Source organism: Calonectris borealis, chromosome 3 (genome assembly GCF_964195595.1).
Source record: "Calonectris borealis chromosome 3, bCalBor7.hap1.2, whole genome shotgun sequence".
Lineage (NCBI taxonomy): Eukaryota > Metazoa > Chordata > Aves > Procellariiformes > Procellariidae > Calonectris > Calonectris borealis.
In genome coordinates, this window is record NC_134314.1 from 87,807,337 (window position 1) to 87,817,324 (window position 9,988).

The following is a 9,988-nucleotide window of genomic DNA, read 5'->3' on the forward strand; positions in this document are numbered from 1 at the left end:
AGAGATTTTTCATTCCTTACTGCCTAATATATTGCCATGAGGTATGGAGTATGGATGTATGACAGTGTATATACATCCTACGCGATGTTCAGACTGGCTATTACTGCTGTAAGTTTCTCCGTCTGGACTGAAAAACTGAAGCTGTTCTGTCATGACAGGGCAAATGAAACTTGCACGGTGATGCTGCGTGAAGTACTACAGGTTGCCTAACAACATACTTGTTGGATGAAAAGAAGCATTGGTTTGGTTCCTCCACACTCCTATTGATGTAGGGAGAGCAGCACAGCCTCTTCAAAGCTGGCTGTCTACCTTGCTGGCTGCATTAGATTATATAGACAAGGAACTGCAAGGCTTCAGAGACCTTAATTTGAGTCAGACGCTGGGTTCATTGTTGTGCCACTTGTAAGTCAAGGACATGTTCAAAAATGTATGTGTCATCCCTGCAGCGGATAGAGAGCGGTGAGGATAGACTTGCCCATGAGATTGATGTCCTGACTAGCAAGTAGGATTTTCTACTCATGGTGGTTCCCAAAAGTACGATCCTGGGACATGTTTGTTTGTGATCTGGGTTTGCTGGTTGAGTTGAGATCACTTAAATGACTGGGAGTGTAAGATGCTGGTGCCAGTCTTGTCTGGGTTCAAATCCTACCCTAACACGCGACTGCCATGTAGCATGAGGAGAGATGCAGAGCTGGAAATTTCCCTGAGCTGTTCCTGCGAGAGGTTTGTTCATATAGATTGTGTTTGATGACAACAAACTGGGAAGAAACTACCCTGAATGCAGGTGCTGTGGTGTTTTTCTATTTTTAGTTCTTTTGGTCCCTGGGGAGGCATGGTTTTAGGCAACTTGGATGTTTGGGGTTTTGTGGGTTTTGTGAGCGTCCAACTGTTTCAGATTGGCTGTCTGGTTTATACCACTGTGTAGGTTGCTGCTGAGGCTTGGTTTGTGCCCCATTCCTCATGTGTGGTACTTACACAGTGATGTATGGGCTGGAAATCTCTCTGCAATCGGCACATTATGCCGGATCTTGTTGGATAACAGCCCTTTGGGAAGACGAGCCGTAACTGTCTGACTGCTTGTGAATGCATGTGTGTTGCCTGGAGACTTAAGTTCTGTTTCATGTGTTGAGGTAGCAGGCACCTTTGCAAATACACATTTGAATCCTACTTCTCTCTTTTCAGTACCTGCCGTAGTGAGGTATACAAGTCTGGCTTGAAACTGGACATGGACATGCTGAGAGAAATGTTTTTTGACAATGGTCCTCGGCGAAGGAATTGTCTTGCTCTGAATACCTATGTGATACGTTCTTTTTCCTATTTTGGAATATCCTTTCACATTGGTATGCCCCATGAGAATCATATCAGTGGTGACCTGAGTGATCCTGAGTGCCTCAGAGGCATTAACTTGATTGTGAGAGGGTGACTGAATAGTCTAATATGCCCTGTAGAGGTTTCAGTCTCTTTCAAGAACAGGGCTTTGAATCCTACTCCTGCCATGTGATGCTTACCATATTGAGATACATGTAACATAACTGGAAAAAAATTGTTTCAGTCCTGTAATGGATGCGTTAATATTAACTGTGAAGATGACAACTCTTTAAAAAGAAACTCAGGATGACTCTGCATCTTTCTTGTTTTGAAATACCTTTGTACCCTGCAAATCCCATGGGAAGCATATGCTTTAGCGACTTGTCATGCTGAATGCTTCAGGTTGATTAGATTTGTTGTTTCAGGATGGCTAATAGGTTGCTTGATGACAGCCTCATTGAGGTTGAAAACATCAAGAAAGAAAATACTCCTATAGTATCTTGTCTGGACCATCTACATTCCCATGACATAGTTACAGTGCCCCTACAGGTGTGTGTTTGAATTCCTCTATCCTCACAAATGTTAAGTTAAGAGACTTGCTGAATTTATTTATGGAGATCTGATGTTGAACTGATCCAAAATACTGTTTAACCCATAACAGCATTCAGTGTAAGAATTCTGTTGGAGGCATGACTACATCTGGCTCATGAGTGAAGACTTAATGTACTTTAGTGAATCAAACTAAGATTTTTGGTCTGGAGCATTTATTGCCCAAGAATGCTTATATCTACCATACACCTTGCTCCTGCCTAGACAAATATGTTTTGAGTATGCTAAGACACAGACAGAGCAGTTTATTTGTTTGGAATACTCCTCATTTTTTGGTCAAGGTGCATGGTGAATGAATACCTTGCTTACTTCTGTTTTGTGGCCAGGGACAAAGCAATTAATAAATGACATTTACTTGGCCTAACAGCTAACAGTCAATGTTAACGTATGACAGTATGTGAGACGGCATTCATTAGAGTGCCAATTTGTTTAAGATTTACAAGCTCTAGGTAAGGTTTCTGAATCATAGAAAAGAATCTCAAATATTTTTCTTTAAACAATGCTGTTTTAATCCTACTGTCAAGTATGGCAGGTAGCAGCAAAGAGCAAGGTCTAATATACAGGTGTTCCTCTCCAAACAAACACATTTCTCTGGTATTTGGGATCATTATTATTTTCCTTAGGTCCTTATGAAAGGCACCTCCTCCCCATTTCATTTAGGCAGTACATTTAGCAAGTGGTGAGATAGTATCTACCAAAGGACATAGGTGGCAAAACTTGGCTTCTCGTACAAATTGTGTGCAGTCAGAAGTAACTGTAGAAGCTTAGGAGTAAGTCATACCCGTGTGCTATTTCTTACTGTCTCTCAACTATTACACCAGCAGGGATTAAGCTGAGATGTTTTACATGCCCTGAAACAGTTCGCATACAGCCAGCAGGGCACTGTTGAGGGCTGAAGGCACAGCAGTTTTAAAAACCATATAATTTTTTGGTTGTAGGAACAGGTTGCTCCAAGAATATGATCCTCAGAATGTTTGGCATGCCCACTCTGAAAACACTTATGAAGTTTTCTTGGATTATAAATTCATGCTTTTCGTTGCCTCAAGCTGCCTGAGTTTTGTTAGAGAGGGATAGTTTAGTAATTACTGCACACCTGCAAACATGACAAACTAGGTGCTCTTCCTCCTCAGAGGTCTAACCTAGAAATGATGCTCAGATCGCACTAAGCACACATGGCTTCATGCAGAACACAGCTCCCCCTGCTTCTGTTAACAACTGCTGGAAGGGTAATGCTGCCTTCCTCCTCACACTGTAATTCAGTAGCCTGTTGTACAGAGCACTAGCAGCGGAGAAGATCTGGCTGCAGTTCTCGCCCTTCCTTGCAGGGATTCAAATCACAGTTCCTGCCTCCCAGCTATAGCTGGACTTCCAAGCTGATATATTATGAAGATAAATCAGCTTTGTGTTCATTCTTCACCAAGAAGGGAAAGGAGGCAACCCCCAACAGCCCACAGACTTGACTTGCAACAAAAGCAAGAAAGCGCAATGTTTGTCCACCTGGAGTAGAAGCTTCTTGTGGCCATGGGAGATGCGGGAAGGGATTATGGGCAGCATGTTGCATGTGGTTTAGGGACTGTCGCTCTAGTGACGTGCGGAAAACAGACTCCACAACCTAAAAGGTTATAAAGTAGGTATGTTTATTCAGCGCTGAGCAGCATGGGGGGTAGCCCCACCAAAGTCGTGCGCGCCAGGGTACTTGACTTACAGGGGTTATATGCAATCAATATATACATATTCATTACATTCCTTAGAAAAGGTGGTCTTATGGTAATGAGTTCCTGGAAGTCATTTACATAGTCCAAGCATGCGCAGTAAAATTAGGGTTAGGGTCTTTTCCTTCTCCAGTGGTCGTCCATAGTCTTCTTTGCTGTATCCGTTAGTTGAACTCTGGACTTCCTTTGTCTATATATGGTCACTTAATTAACTCATCAGTTCCTCGACTCTTGGAATGTAAGGAGGCATCAGGTTATCTTGTCCTGTTAACACTTATCCCTTCACAGTTGTTCATTGTTAGTGACTTACATAGGACACTTATCTCATCACAGGTGTTACATAGGAGGCCTAACGAGCCAGCTCAAGGTCTATCCTCTCATATCAAGTGGGAGGATGCACTACAGTAAGGTCTCAGTCAGGAATTGTTAGTTAGTTTAGTAATTCAAGGATCCTGTTATCTACACAGCCTTTGTAACTTCTGCTTAGAATATTTATTATGCTTATAACAGCATCTTGTCTATCTGAGTTGCTAGCTGCAAAAGATTGCACTAGCAAGCCAGACAATGGCTCTGCTATTAACCCTTAAGTGTTAGTTCCCTCTATCACTAGAGGTTCCAGCCATGGTGATTATATTGGGTCTGAAACGGCACATGGCATGCTACCTTAGTTGTACTGGGCCTGCCTGTGCTGGAAATTCTCCATGAGAGCTTTTGGGGTCCTTACTGTAATGCATTTGATACCTTCTTAGTAACAGCCATACCTGGCCTTAGGAGACAGTTTCCAAAAAATACCAACCTTCAATTGTGTGATATTTTAGGTATGATATGCATATTGCTCAGTTAAAGGGCAGGTAGTCAGCTTTACTCAACTGCAGTATCTGTTACTCTTGGCATTTATTTCCTGCAGTTAACTGTTAAACAACAGCTGTCCCACTTTAATGAGCTTTAAAAAAAAAGTACAACAGCTCATTATTTCCGTCTTTCCTAATAGGCCTATTTTAGAGGCCCTCACTAAGCAGCTCTTGTGATTCATGCCAAATGGAACTCATTTCCATGACTATTAGGATCATTTGCAGAGTGTTACACATAACACAGCACAGGTTTGCAGTGAACTCTCTCTGAAAGCTCGTTTTTCTGCTGGCCATGGTCTGTATCACAGCAGCACGGTGACCATTTGTGGATCTCTCCACATCTGTGTGAACAGAAGCACTGTATAAAACCGAAAAGGTTAAATGAAAAGATTTACTGCCAAGAGAAACCTTTTATTTCTTGTGAGCAGCTTTCTTCTTTTTAATGTGTTAACTCCAACTCAGAATTGCATAATGGTAGAAGCCTTTGTTTTGCCCCATATAGGACATGCATACATACATCCCAAATAGAAAAGCAATTTCAGATGCTTGAGGAGGATGAAATATGAGTCTGCTGGGTGAGTCGGAGAGAATTTTGCTCTGAAATTTTAAAATGGCACAATCTCAAGTTTAATTCTCCAAATACCCTAACACGTAGCTATTTTCAAGGCAGGACAAGGCATGTACACAGAAAGAAAAGCATTCAGGGCTTCTGGCCTTCCCTCTTAGGCTAGCAAAGAGGGCATTCAGCTCAGTGTAGATTCTTGCACAGGGCACAGCTGCCATCCAGGCTCTTATCCTGTAACTGTCCCCAGACAGCTGGGATGAATGTGACAGAAAGGTGGTACCTAGTCAGTAGTGATATGTGAGGATTCATCATTTTTGCAGCCCTCATTCTTTGGCTTGAGGCATGCACTGTGCAGACTTTAACTTCACCTAGAGGCAAGGCACTCTGTGCATTTAAATGATAAGCACAGCCAGAATTGCAAGTCAACACAGACAGCAATAAGGAGGTGATTAGCATCATTAAAGGGGTTTACAAACTCAGGCTGAACTTTCTGCAATTACTTAATAAAACAAATTCACTCCAGTTTCTAGTAAATCTTTCAGATTGCCTCAATCAAGACTTTGAGGGGTGTGAATAAACAGGTATTAGCTCGGTCACTGTTGTGGTAAAAGAAGGGGTAGTGAATTACATGTGTGCATGTGTGAATTACAAGGACTTACTTTTAATCTTGCAAAGGAAAAGAAGGATGCCCTAGATAATCTGTTGAGTTCCCTTCCAGAGTTGCTATGATGTTATCCCTTGTGGCATCGGGACTGAATACAGGCCACAGATTTATAGGTGCAAATGACGTATGGTATTATCTTGGCCAACAAAAGATTCTTCTCTTCAGTGTTTTTCCTGTGCTTTGTTCGCCTTTCCCTGTATTCCTCCAGGGCCTCCTGCTTGTTGTAACAGCCCTCACCAATGCCAGATTTTCATTACATCTTTCCCATGGACTGATCTGTTGCCCAGAGCAATAGCCTGAGCAAGTCTGGGGACTGAAGAGAGATCTGAAATTAAATCCCTGCAGAGAAACGAAATACCAGTATATCCTTGCCAGAAACAAAGGAACCTGTCCCATAGAGAAATGACATTGCTGCTGTCCCTCACCAAGAGGACACGAAAGGACCGAATGCTGCTCCAGGCTGCCAGAGACCCTGGTATGAAAAGCAAAGTGACTGTGCCTTGCTCTCTGCTGCCTCGCTGGGCACTGAAGGGAGCGCCACAGCCAAGTGGCCATTACCCTTATCCCTCAGGACATCAAGCAGAAAGCACCGCTGCCATTTTGAAGCTCAGGTTTATTTGGGTTTTTCCTTTCTCTACATTTCTAATTCAGATCCCCAGCTTTTCCATAGCATGGATTTCTACAGTGATGTGTGTACCCAGGCTGGTGCACTGCACAGGCCACTCTTCTGCACAGCAAATAACCATACTGTGAGAACCGTTCACTTTCCACACAATGTTTCTGCTAGAAAAGCCATTTTTCAGCAGCTTGGCAGGGGAAGGAAAGGGCCAGCAGAAGGGTGAGACCAGCCCACTTTTTCCTCTGGCTTGAGAACTACCTCTCAGAAGACCTGCATTTTTTGAGAGGAAATAACTGAGAGGCCAAACAAAGCATCCCCCCCTCTCCCTCCCGGAGCTCTGTAACCTCTCACACTAGACTCGCCTGCCGCCATTTCAGCGCCCGTGCGCCGGGGAACGGCGGTGTGGGCCGCGCAACATGGCGGCTAGCCACTCGGCAGGCCGCCCGTGCGGGGAGGCGGAGCCTGCCCCCGGCCCCGCCCCCGCCCCGCCTCACCGCGGCGCGGCCGCAGAATCTTCCAGAGGCCGGTGTGGGGCGGTGTGGAGAGGGGCGGGCTCTGCTGAGTCGGTCTGCTCCGTGTGCCGGGAGCGGAGCCGGGGAGGGCCTGGCCTCTGTCACTGCTGGGCCGCGTGACAGGGGGAGCGGGCAGGAGCAGACGCCCCGGGAGGGCTCCTGGGTGTCGTCGGCGGCCCTGCGTGCGGGTGAGCGGGCGGTAGTGGGGCTGGGGCTTTTAATTGCTCGCTCGGGCGTTGGCGGTTTGTGCTCATTTTGCACAGCTGTGGCTAATGAGGCGTACCCTGGGAGAGAGGTTGCTTGCCTTCTAAATCCACGGCTGTAATATTCCGAGTGTGTTTGTTGTAGTAGAGCTGATGCATTGGAAGATCATTCAGGGTAGAAGATACTTTCAGAGGCATTGCAGAGTTCTATGAGTCTAATTTGCACTAATGTCTGCAAAAAATGGGCATTGGTTTAACTAAAAAGATTGAATCCTTTGAATTGGACTGTGCAGGCTTCTAATACTAAGGTCCTGTAGCTAAGTTGACTTCCGATGTCGCTGACTTTGCTTCCTTCATTTTGCTAACGTGGTGGCTTTCAGCTGGGTAGAACCAGCTTAGCACTACTATTTTAGAGGCAAGAAACTGGATTAGTCTTTGTATTTGAACCAGTAACTGACTTCTGCACAAGAATAAGTATAGGCCTTTATTGCCGAACTTCAGCTTGGTGCTTGTGATTATTTCCTCTGTTCACAGTGGTTATGGACTGAGTGGAGCAGCAGTGCTGCAAAATGTGCAAGTCTGAGAGGCGTCTTCAGATAAGAACTTGTGCAGCTCTTTGCAGAGGCAGTACTGGGATCCAGTGGTACTGATCTGGTCAGTGCCTAAACTGAAGGCTTCTGTTCTAGCTTGGTAATATTGCAAGTGATTTGATATTCTTTAGTCATTGTCCAGAAGCAACATCACCTGGCCTATTGCCTTTCTGGTTGTTTCAGAAGAATTAGGAATGTATTGCTGATGTCCAGGAAGCAGTGCATTTCAAATGAAAACAAAACAGGGTTGTGAAAACAAAATGTGGTTGAGTCCACCCCCAAGTTTCTACATAATGTTTGACAATTTAAATTATGTAGGAGAACCAGTGAGTAAACAGTTGTGAATATCAGTTATGTTTCCTGCAAAGATACCAATGTGGTTGCTTTCATAATAGCACAAGTTACCTTGCTGGAAGCTCACCTTGTGTTAGGAATGTTGCTGCCATGCAGTGGAGATGCTGTCAGGTGGTGGGAAACTGAAAAATCCCGTTTTTTTCTCATTTGGCTTTATTGCTTTACTTCTGGAGTTTTCTGCTACCTCTGATTCCAGGTTAGTGCCCTGCTGCCCTTACTGATTGTTACACATTAGAAAATAAAGGAGAACCTTAATTAATCTGTACAAGGACAGGCTGCAAATTAAAAATTGCCACGTTTTGCACAATGTTTAGAGAACTTGTTGAGGAACTGCGAGACCTGGATATTAGCCTTTGTTTAGAACAGGGTCATCATTCCATTTTTTCAGGCTGTTACTTTGTGAGAGTGGCTCCTCTTCCAGAGATTTTTTTTTTTAAAAAGGGGTTTGAAATCAGATGAAATGATAAAGCCCTTTCGGGGAGACAGGCAAAAGCCCAAAGACTGATGCCACATGGACTGCCTTCCGGCCCTTTTTCTTTTGTAGGCACGTTCCACCTGGTGGCCTTCGGTAACATGGTAAATGTGATCAGAAAACGTCTTGAGTCAGAACAGGCCTTTGTTGCCTTATTGCTACCTCCCCTTGTCTTGGGAGCTAACAGGTGTAAAACTTTGAGAGCACTTCTGAAGACTGTTTCTTTTTGATATTGGCCCTAGCCCTTGTGGCAGGTCTGTGGAGATGTGCTGACAGGTGAGCTGCTCAGTGTAGCAGCTGAAAAGTACTGTACAATGCTGAGGAGTAGATTTTTTTCTTTGCTTAAGCGTGGACGTCACATAAGATGAAGCAATATGAAAATACATGGTGACAGGCTTTGTTGTAATGTCATCTTTCTCAAACTGGCCGGTTTCTTTATGTTAAATTCCCCATAATTTCCCACTGTTATTCCGGGGAGGGGGAAACATGTTGGAGCAGGACAATAAAAAAAATGCGTTTGGAGAGTAAAAGTGTCTCTTGGGATCTTGAGGGATTTGAATTGGAGCTCTGATGAGGAGGTAGTCATTCCCTTCCGCAGAGCAAAGCAGAAGACCTGTTAAAAGCTACATGACACATTAGGTGATTTATACTTCATGGATTTATCTGCTTTGTACCTTTTTTGCTCATCACCCACGATGCTGCTGGTACAAAGTAATTCTGGTTAGCTGTAGGTTTGCTCCTGCTGGGAACACCACCAAATTCAAGAAAAAGAGCTTTACTAGCTGTGTGTAAGTCTAGAACAGCTGGCAGAAAATTGGTACCTCTTGCTATGGGAAGATCAGGAGAGATTGAAATGAGATGAACCGCTTCATCTAGTTTCAGGGTAAACCAAAGTATGTAAGAATATCTTTGTGCCACCTGGGAGTACCTGAATACTTTAGTATGCTAGACTGCTCTGTTTGTATTGGACATAGTATCTTGGTGATTCTTACATGCACTACTGCTACAACAAAAGTTTCTTCTTTTTCTGATGGTACCATTTTACAATTCCTTTTTCACAGTGTACTAGCATTTTTTTTTATTATTTGAAAGAAGAGACTTCTTGAACTATTCTTGAGAGAGCTGTAACGAGCAGTAAAAGCTTGCTCTCTGCTTCTGTCTAATTACAGTCAGATCTCTAATGGCTGGTACCATGAGATGTAGTAATTTTTGTTTGGGTTCTGATCTCATGCTTTTTATGACCTACTGTAGCCCAGAACTGGCACAGATATATAAATTAAAGGATGTGCTGTGAATTTATTCAGACTTTTGTCACTGAGTACTCTTGTGATGGCAAACCAACTTAGAAATTCCTGATGTGAGCTCCTTTGAGCTATGACAGTACTGATCTTTGACAATCTTTCAAGTGTTACTCTTCAGAGCAAACAATTCCTAATATAGTAGGATGGTATACAGTCTCACTGGGGCTTGGAGTTACTGTGCACATTGTCTAGGTCATTTCGGCAACTGGGACTTGTTTTTGATTGACT